Genomic DNA, 9,038 nt, shown 5'->3' with positions numbered 1-9,038 from the left:
CCACCAGTCCCCAGCTGTTGTAGATATCTCAGCCAAGCAATGAGACGTGAGTAAAGAAGCTTTCACAGGACTCCAACCTCAGCTGTCAACTGACTGCAACTGTTTGAAGGACCCCAGCTGAGAAGTGCCCAGCTCTGTCCATTAACAACCAGAAAAGTGAAACATAATAATAAATTATTGTTTTAACCTACCAAGTTTTGGGGTGGTTTGTTAACACAGCAATAAAATAACTGGAACACGTAATAAGCATCTAAAAACAGATCTAATACTTCTTTATTTATCTATAGTACTTAGTATAAAATTCAGCACCATCCTGTCATTCTGAAATGCAACTAATTCTAAATATATATCTATCATATATATATATATATATATTTTAAATTAATTAATTAATTAATTTTATTTTTGGCTGCATTGGGTCTTCATTGCTGCACGTGGGCTTTCTCTAGTTGAGGCGAGCGGGGGCTACTCTTCATTGTGGTGCACAGGCTTATTGTGGTGGCTTCTCTTGTTGCGGAGCACGGGCTCTAGGTGTGCGGCCTTCTGTAGTTGTGGCACGTGGGCTCAGTAGTTGTGGCTCGTGGGCCTTAGAGCGCAGGCTCAGTAGTTGTGGCGCACGGGCTTAGTTGCTCCACAGCATGTGGGATCTTCCCGGACCAGGGCTCGAACCCATGTCCCCTGCATTGGCAGGAAGATTCCTAACCACTGTGCCACCAGGGAAGTCCCTCTATCATATATTTAACTGAATAGCACCACCATACTCTCTTTACTTCATTGGGCACAAAAATAAGTTGGTATATTTTGTTGAAATTTGTAAGGGCTATAAAATAGTACAATAAGAGTGATATATACATGAATAGAATCCAGAAGTTTATATTAATGAAAAATGGTTATATACTCATTTTAAAAATTAGACTTTATTTTTTAGAGCAGTTTTAGGTTCACAGGAAAATTGAGTGAAAAGTACAGAGCGTTCCCATATACCCCTTGTCTCCACATAAACACAGAACTCTCTCCCGTCAACATCCCACATCACAGTGGTACATTTGTTAACAATGGACAAGCCTACACTGACACATCATTATGATGCAAATCCATAGTTTACATTACAATCACTCTTGGAGCTGTACATTCTATGGGTTTGGGCAAGTGTATAATGACATGTATTCACCATTAAAGTACCATACATTGCCCTAAAAATCCTCTGTGCTCCACCTATACGTCTCTGCCTCCCTTCTAACCCTTGGAAACAACTGATCCTTTTACTGTCTCCATAATTTTGCCTTCTCCAGAATGTCATATAGTTGGAATCATACAATATGCAGCCTTTTCAAATTGGCTTCTCTTACTTAGTAATATGCATTTAAGATACTTCCATGTCTTTAAATGGCTTGATTAGATATTCTTTTTGAAAAAATACTCTGTCATATTTCCTTATCCCTCATTCATTCCTTTTTTTTTTTTTTTTGATGTGGACCATTTTTAAAGTCTTTATTGAATTTGTTACAACATTGCTTCTGTTTTATGTTTTGGTTTTTTGGCCCCAAGGCACGTGGGATCTTAGCTCCCTGACCAGGAATCGAACCCACACCCCCAGCATTGGAAGGCGAAGTCTTAACCACTGGACCACCAAGGAAGTCCCAGAACCCTGTGCTCTTAAAGTTCACAAAACACCTCCTAGTCACGAAATCCAGAGCTATTTCTGCAACACTGAATATTGTTACCACTATCTCCTTAAACTCTTTCCTATGGCTTTGTGAGACTGTTCCTTTCCTTCTCTAGCCTTCTCTGCTCAATCCTTCCTACAGACGCTTCAAGGGTAAGTATTCCTCAAAAGGCTGTCCTTGGCCTTCTCTGTACTCTGTATTACCATCTCAGCATCTTCTTCTCACACCCATATTATCTTCTATCTAAAATGTCTAAGCATAATCTTGGATAATCTCTCTTTCTTCTTACATTCAGCCAGTTACCAAAATCCATCAATTTTCCCTCCCTGTTACATCTTGCAATTGTCCCATCTTTCTGATTCTTTGGTCTCTTTCCTAGTTGAGGAACTCATTAACTCCTGTTTAAATAATGGTAATAGAATTGTAGCCAATATATCTCTGCATTAAGCCTATTTCCTTAGTCCATTCTATTCAGTCCTGCTACATTAATTTTCCTGGACTGCCTTGCTGATTAATGTCTACTTCAATGTCATTTGAAATATAAATGGATATTTATTATTTCAGGAGTAAAATGCTGGAATAATTACTGATGATTGTGAAAACTGTTATTTTTATACACAATTATTAATAACTTGTAAATGGATACAAATAGTTAAGTATTTATTTATTTTAATTAATTAATTAATTATGGGGGGTGCTGTGTTGGGTCTTCATTGTTGTGCACCAGCTCTCTCCAGCTGCAGTGAGCAGGGGCTACTCTTCATTGCAGTGCATGGGCCTCTCATTGTCATGGCTTCTCTTGTGGAGCACAGGCTCTAGGCATGCAGGCTTCAGTAGTTGTGGAACATGGGTTCAATAGTTGTGGCTCATGGGCTCTAGAGCTCAGGCCCAGTAGTTGTGGTGCACGGGCTTAGTTGCTCCATGGCATGTGGGATCTTCCCGTGTCCCCTGCATTGGCAGGCAGATTCTCAACCACTGTGTCACTGGGGAAGCCCAAAAACTAGTTAAGTTTTTAAATTGACATCAGATAAAATTTATCAGATGAAATAAACTGACAACATGTTCAATAAATTGAACATCAGGAGAGAGTGACTTAGATGACACAAAGAAGAATATTGTATCTTTTTTGAGCCAACAAATATTAATAAAATTACAAATTAAAATGCAAGACAGAATTATACATATTATATTATATCATAATTCTAATCTTTTAAATAGTGCTGTGTACTGGCATTCTAATTCTAATAAAATTTTTGTTATTTTATTCAGTTTAGGTTGTGAAGGTTTAAGAAAAAGCCCTCTTTGGTATTATTCATATCTTGAGAGTTTGTTTGATAAAGCAGAATTTTAGTCCCTCAAAATTTCCTCAAGGGGCTTCCCTGGTGGTGCAGTGGAAGAAAGCCCGCCACAAGTAGAGAAAGCCTGCATGAAGCAACAAAGACCCAATGCAGCCATAAATAAATAAATAAATAAATAAATAAATAAATAAATAAATAAATAAATTTATTTATTTTTAAAAATTTCCTCAAAATATAGAAAAAGCTATAAATTCATGTACAATGTACCTGTTATCTTTGAGCCAAAATAAAGCATGTATAAAGAAAAGTTGAAAGAATTAGAAAAACATCAAGTATTCAATATACATTTAAAATTTTTTAAAGAATATTACTAATTTGAGATTGAGTACATGGAGGTTGCAAATTTAAATTAAAAACTTGCCCCCAAATTGTCTTTTCTATAGTTGACAATGAAGAATATTAGAGATTCTTTTCTAAGCACAAATCATGGGTAAAAAATCCCTTCTAGACAATATATCAATGAAAACCTTGCTTTCTTATTTGTGTTTTGCCTTACACAAAAAGATTAATGTAGAGGCAGATAGTAGAAGCAAGAAGAACTACAATCCTGCAGCCTGTGGAACAAAAACTACATTCACAGAAAGATAGACAAGATGAAAAGGCAGAGGGCTATGTACCAGATGAAGGAACATGATAAAACCCCAGAAAAACAATGAAATGAAGTGGAGATAGGCAACCTTCCAGAAAAAGAATTCAGAATAATGATAGTGAAGATGATCCAGGACCTAGGAAAAAGAATGGAGACAAAGATGGAGAAGATGCAAGAAATGTTTAACAAAGACCTAGAAGAATTAAGAACACACAAAACAGAGATGAACAATACAATAACTGAAATGAAAACTACACTAGAAGGAATCAATAGCAGAATAACTGAGGCAGAAGAACGGATAAGTGACCTGGAAGACAGAATGGTTGGAATTCACTTGCTGCAGAACAGAATAGAGAAAAAAGAATGAAAAGAAATGAAGACAGCCTAAGAGACCTCTGGGACAACATTAAACGCAACAACATTCAAATTATAGGGGTCCCAGAAGGAGAAGAGAGAGAGAAAGGACCCGAGAAAATATTTGAAGAGATTATAGTCGAAAGCTTCCCTAACGTGGGAAAGGAAATAGCCACCCAAGTCCAGGAAGGGCAGAGAGTCCCATACAGGATAAACCCAAGGAGAAACACGCCAAGACACATAGTAATCAAATTGGCAAAAATTAACACAAAGAAAAAATTATTAAAAGCAGCAAGCGAAAATGACAAAAAAACATACAAGAAAACTCCCATAAGGTTAACAGCTGATTTCTCAGCAGAAACTCTACAAACCAGAAGAGAGTGGCATGATATACTTAAAGTGATGAAAGGGAAGAACCTACAACCAAGATTACTCTACCCAGCAAGGATCTCATTCAGATTCGATGGAGAAATCAAAAGCTTTACAGAAAAGCAAAAGCTAAGAGAATTCAGCGCCACCAAACCAGCTCTACAACAAATGCTAAAGGAACTTCTCTAAGTGGGAAACACAAGAAAAGGGCCTACAAAAACAAACCCAAAACAATTAAGAAAATGGTCATAGGAACATACATATCGATAATTACCTTAAATGTGAATGGATTAAATGCTCCAACCAAAAGACACAGGCTTGCTGAATGGATACAAAAACAAGACCTGTCTACAAGAGACCCACTTCAGACCTAGGGACACATTCAGACTGAAAGTGAGGGGATGGAAAAAGATATTCCATGCAAATGGAATTCAAAAGAAAGCTGGAGTAGCAATACTCATATCAGATAAAATAGACTTTAAAATAAAAAATGTTACAAGAGACAAGGAAGGACAGTACATAACAATCAAGGGATCAATCCAAGAAGATTTAACAATTATAAGTATATATGCACCCAACACAGGAGCACCTCAATACATAAGGCAACTGCTAAGAGCTATAAAAGAGGAAATTGACAGTAACACAATAACAGTGGGGGACTTTAACACCTCACTTACACCAATGGACAGATCACCCAAAATGAAAATAAATAAGGAAACAGAAGCTTTAAATGACACAATAGACCAGATAGATTTAATTGATATTTGTAGGACATTGCATCCAAAAACAGCAGATTACACGTTCTTCTCAAGTGCGCACGGAACATTCTCCAGGATAGGTCACATCTTGGGTCACAAATCAAGCCTTGGTAAATTTAAGAAAATTGAAATCATATCAAGCATCTTTTCTGACCACAATGCTATGAGATTAGAAATGAATTACAGGGAAAAAAACATAAAAAACACAAACACATGGAGGCTAAACAATACGTTACTAAATAACCAAGAGATCACTGAAGAAATCAAAGAGGAAATCAAAAAATACCTAGAGACAAATGACAATGAAAACACGATGATCCAAAACCTATGGGATGCAGTGAAAGCAGTTCTAAGAGGGAAGTTTATAGCTATACAAGCCCACCTCAAGAAACAAGAAAAATCTCAAACAATCTAACCTTACACCTAAAGGAACTAGAGAAAGAAGAACAAAAAAACCCCAAAGTTAGTAGAAGGAAAGAAATCATAAAGATCAGAGCAGAAATAAATGAAATAGAAACAAAGAAAACAATAGCAAAGATCAATAAAACTAAAAGCTGGTTCTTTGAGAAGATAAACAAAATTGATAAACAATTAGCCAGACTTATCAAGAAAAAGAGGGAGAGGATTCAAATCAATAAAATTAGAAATGAAAAAGGAGAAGTAACAACAGACACTGCAGAAATACAAAGCATCCTAAGAGACTACTACAAGCAACTCTATGCCAATAAAATGGACAACCTGGAAGAAATGGACAAATTCTTAGAAAGGTATAACCTCCCAAGACTGAACCAGGAAGCAATAGAAAATATGAACAGACCAATCACAAGTAATGAAATTGAAACTGTGATTAAAAATCTTCCAACGAGCAAAAGTCCAGGACCAGATGGCTTCACAGGTGAGTTCTCTCATTTAGAGAAGAGCTAACACCTATCCTTCTCAAACTCTTCCAAAAAATTGTGCAGGAAGGAACACTCCCACACTCATCCTATGAGGCCACCATCACCCTGATACCAAAACCAGACAAAGACACTACAAAAAAAGAAAATTACAGACCAATATCACTGATGAATATAGACGCAAAAATCCTCAACAAAATACTAGCAAACAGAATTCAGCAACACATTAAAAGGATCATACACCATGATCAAGTGGGATCTATCCCAGGGTTTCAAGGATTCTTCAGTATACACAAATCAATCAATGTGATACACCATATTAACAAATTGAAGAATGAAAACCATATGATCATCTCAATAGATGCAGAAAAAGCTTTTGACAAAATTCAACACCCATTAATAATAAAATCTCTCCATAAAGTGGGCATAGAGGAAACCCACCTCAACATAATAAAGGCCATATACGACAAAAAAAAAAAAAAAAAAGATTAATGGTAATATTTGATGTGCTGCTTCAGCTTCTTGCACCTCAGCATTTTGAAATGAAGAACCAAGTAGTAATAATTTTTAATAGACCGCATGGTGGATCAAGGATGAATTCAATCGCATATTGTATTGGGAATATAGCCAATATTTTATAATAACTTTAAATGGAGTATAATCTATAAAAATTTTGAATCACTATGTTGTACACTTAAAACTAATATAATATTGTAAATCAACTATACCTCAAATAAAAAAAAAAAAAGGTAGCGTGACCAAACATCCCAATTTGTCCTTGACAATCCAGATTTATGCCTGTGGTCCCAGTATAATGTTAATGGAAATCCCCTTTCAGTATTAAAAGTTTCCTAGTTTAGATAATAAATTTTATATTCACCTTACCTAAGAGACATATTAATCAAATGAACTGTATTGGCATAGTTGGGATATTGTTAAAAATTAACCAACTGTAATAAAACACTTGAATGCTGAAAAAAAAAAAATCAAACAAAAAAGGATGAATTCAATTTTGCTTTACTTGCCTGCTGAGAGATTTCTTGGTCTCAGTCAACTAATAATAGTGAATTTGACTGAACCAATATTAATAGCATAAAAAATTAGTAAAGAAAATTATCATGCAGTTGTCATCAACACTGAAACAAACATGGCTGTTATCTATTTGGCATCATACTTTCCCATTTGTGATCTGTGAATCTCAGAGGAGAAACTGAGAACTATTGTTCCCAGAATCCCCTTCCCTAGATGGTTCTAGAGTCTGCCAGCTACAGGCACTTATGTGACATTGGAATGGGGAGGAACAGAAGCTACTACTCTCCCAGGGTAGTGACAGATAGATGTGTAGGCTGAGAGTAGACATGAAGTTCACAGTAGCTTCTGGATGAGTACCTTGCAAGTTACCCTCTTTGATCCCATAGACAATTGAGATGGCTAGTGGCGGCTGCTGGAGAATTATGTGATTTGGTGCTGCAAGCTTATACAGTTTGTAGGAGCTTCCTGGAGATTCTTGAGAAAAACAGAGGCTTCCAAGAAAGTTCTCAGAGCCAACCACCTTGGCAATGCAAACTGAGACTATTGGACCAACTTCCCTGATCTTTAATTTCCCAACTCTTCCAATGATTGTGGAAGCCTCTAATTCCCACATTAAAACCCTTCATATTTAGTGTACATAGAATACCTCTGTTTTTCTATATGTACTTTGTTTAATGCAGTGTGGAGGTTACTATGCATTGCCTACACTGTTTTGATAGGGTGTTCAAAAATTACTATGCATTGTAATATAGTAATAGAATTATTAGCCAAAGCCAACAAAGCATATTACGTATGAGAGCTTTTTAAACTACCCTATCATGCACTTACACAATGTATTAAGGCAAGATGGAGTAGGAGCTGTAACTTTTAAAAAGAATGTTTAAACAAAACAAAGTCTTAAAAACTTTTCAGATAAAAATATTAACATAGCAGGCCTTATAAAACTAAATACTGGCTGCTTTCAGAAAAAGTAACACATATGCTGAAATCCCCTAAAGAAAGAAAACTGATATGCCTCAAGAACACAAATGTTTCTTAGATAATAGGTGCTAACTATTCTCCATTCTACTGTGGATGCAAACTTTTTAACCTTCTTGATTTGTACTGTAAAGTGCTTTCTAGACAGATTCTAACAACCCATATTCCTGCTAGCATTGTTTGAGAATGTCCATTTCACTATATCCTTGCCTACATTATGATCATTTTTTCAACATTTTAACTAGTAAGATTGATATAACATTTGAAAGAAAGTTGTTTCCCTTGGCCTTTGAGTCACTGGCATTCTAGGTAAGAAAACACAAATCTAAGAACTAGGAAACATAATATTATTCTTGGTTCTGTTGTGGATTTTTCAATCTGGCCAAATATTTATGTTTTCCATTTAAAAAAAGAGATTAAAAAAAGGACTGCTAGCTCTCACTCTTCTTTCTCAAAATAGTAACATATAAAAAATAAGAACAGAGCACTGACAAGATGGTACCACCGGTGCAGGTCTCTCCGCTCCTCAAGCTTGGCGGCTACTCTGCCCTGTTCCTCAGTGTGGCCTACAGAGAGAGCCAAGCGCTGCAATTACCTGAAACCCAGGCAGAAGAGGAGAGGAGGATAGCAGCTGAGGGGAAAACGAAGCAGGATGAGCTGAAACGCATTGAGAGAACTGGCAGGAACCCGAGAGGACGGCATATTAAAGTGAGCCTGCATTTCTCCGGAGCAATGTGGTTGAGTAAAGCTTTCTGTGCTGCATGAAATAAATAAATAAATAAGCGAGCAGAGAAAGTCGATAAACTTAAATATGCTAAATTGATAGTGAATACTAATTTGCTTATGCCTTGGTTCAACATTTGTTGAGACCCATTAGATGCCAGCAGGTATAAGGAATCGGGACTAACTCCAGAGACCTCACCCGCGGGTGGGGGACGCAGACTAGCAATCAGGCGACAGTGCAGCGCCATGTGCCTTTATCCAAACCATTTGGGCCACAGGTGTTTCAGAAGCAGCACTATTTGTGGATTTTTAGA

The 9,038-nt window shown here is 36.6% G+C and overlaps 1 pseudogene; it reads left to right on the top strand.

Annotated features, from left to right (window-relative positions):
• The first annotated feature begins 8,496 nt into the window (after window positions 1–8,496).
• On the top strand, window positions 8,497–8,713 carry LOC118904923 (annotated as a pseudogene).
• The last annotated feature ends 325 nt before the right edge of the window (window positions 8,714–9,038 follow it).

This window comes from Balaenoptera musculus, chromosome 1 (genome assembly GCF_009873245.2).
Source record: "Balaenoptera musculus isolate JJ_BM4_2016_0621 chromosome 1, mBalMus1.pri.v3, whole genome shotgun sequence".
NCBI classification, from domain to species: domain Eukaryota; kingdom Metazoa; phylum Chordata; class Mammalia; order Artiodactyla; family Balaenopteridae; genus Balaenoptera; species Balaenoptera musculus.
The sequence above is the reverse complement of the archived record's forward strand: the minus strand, read 5'-3'. Positions and strand labels throughout refer to the sequence as shown.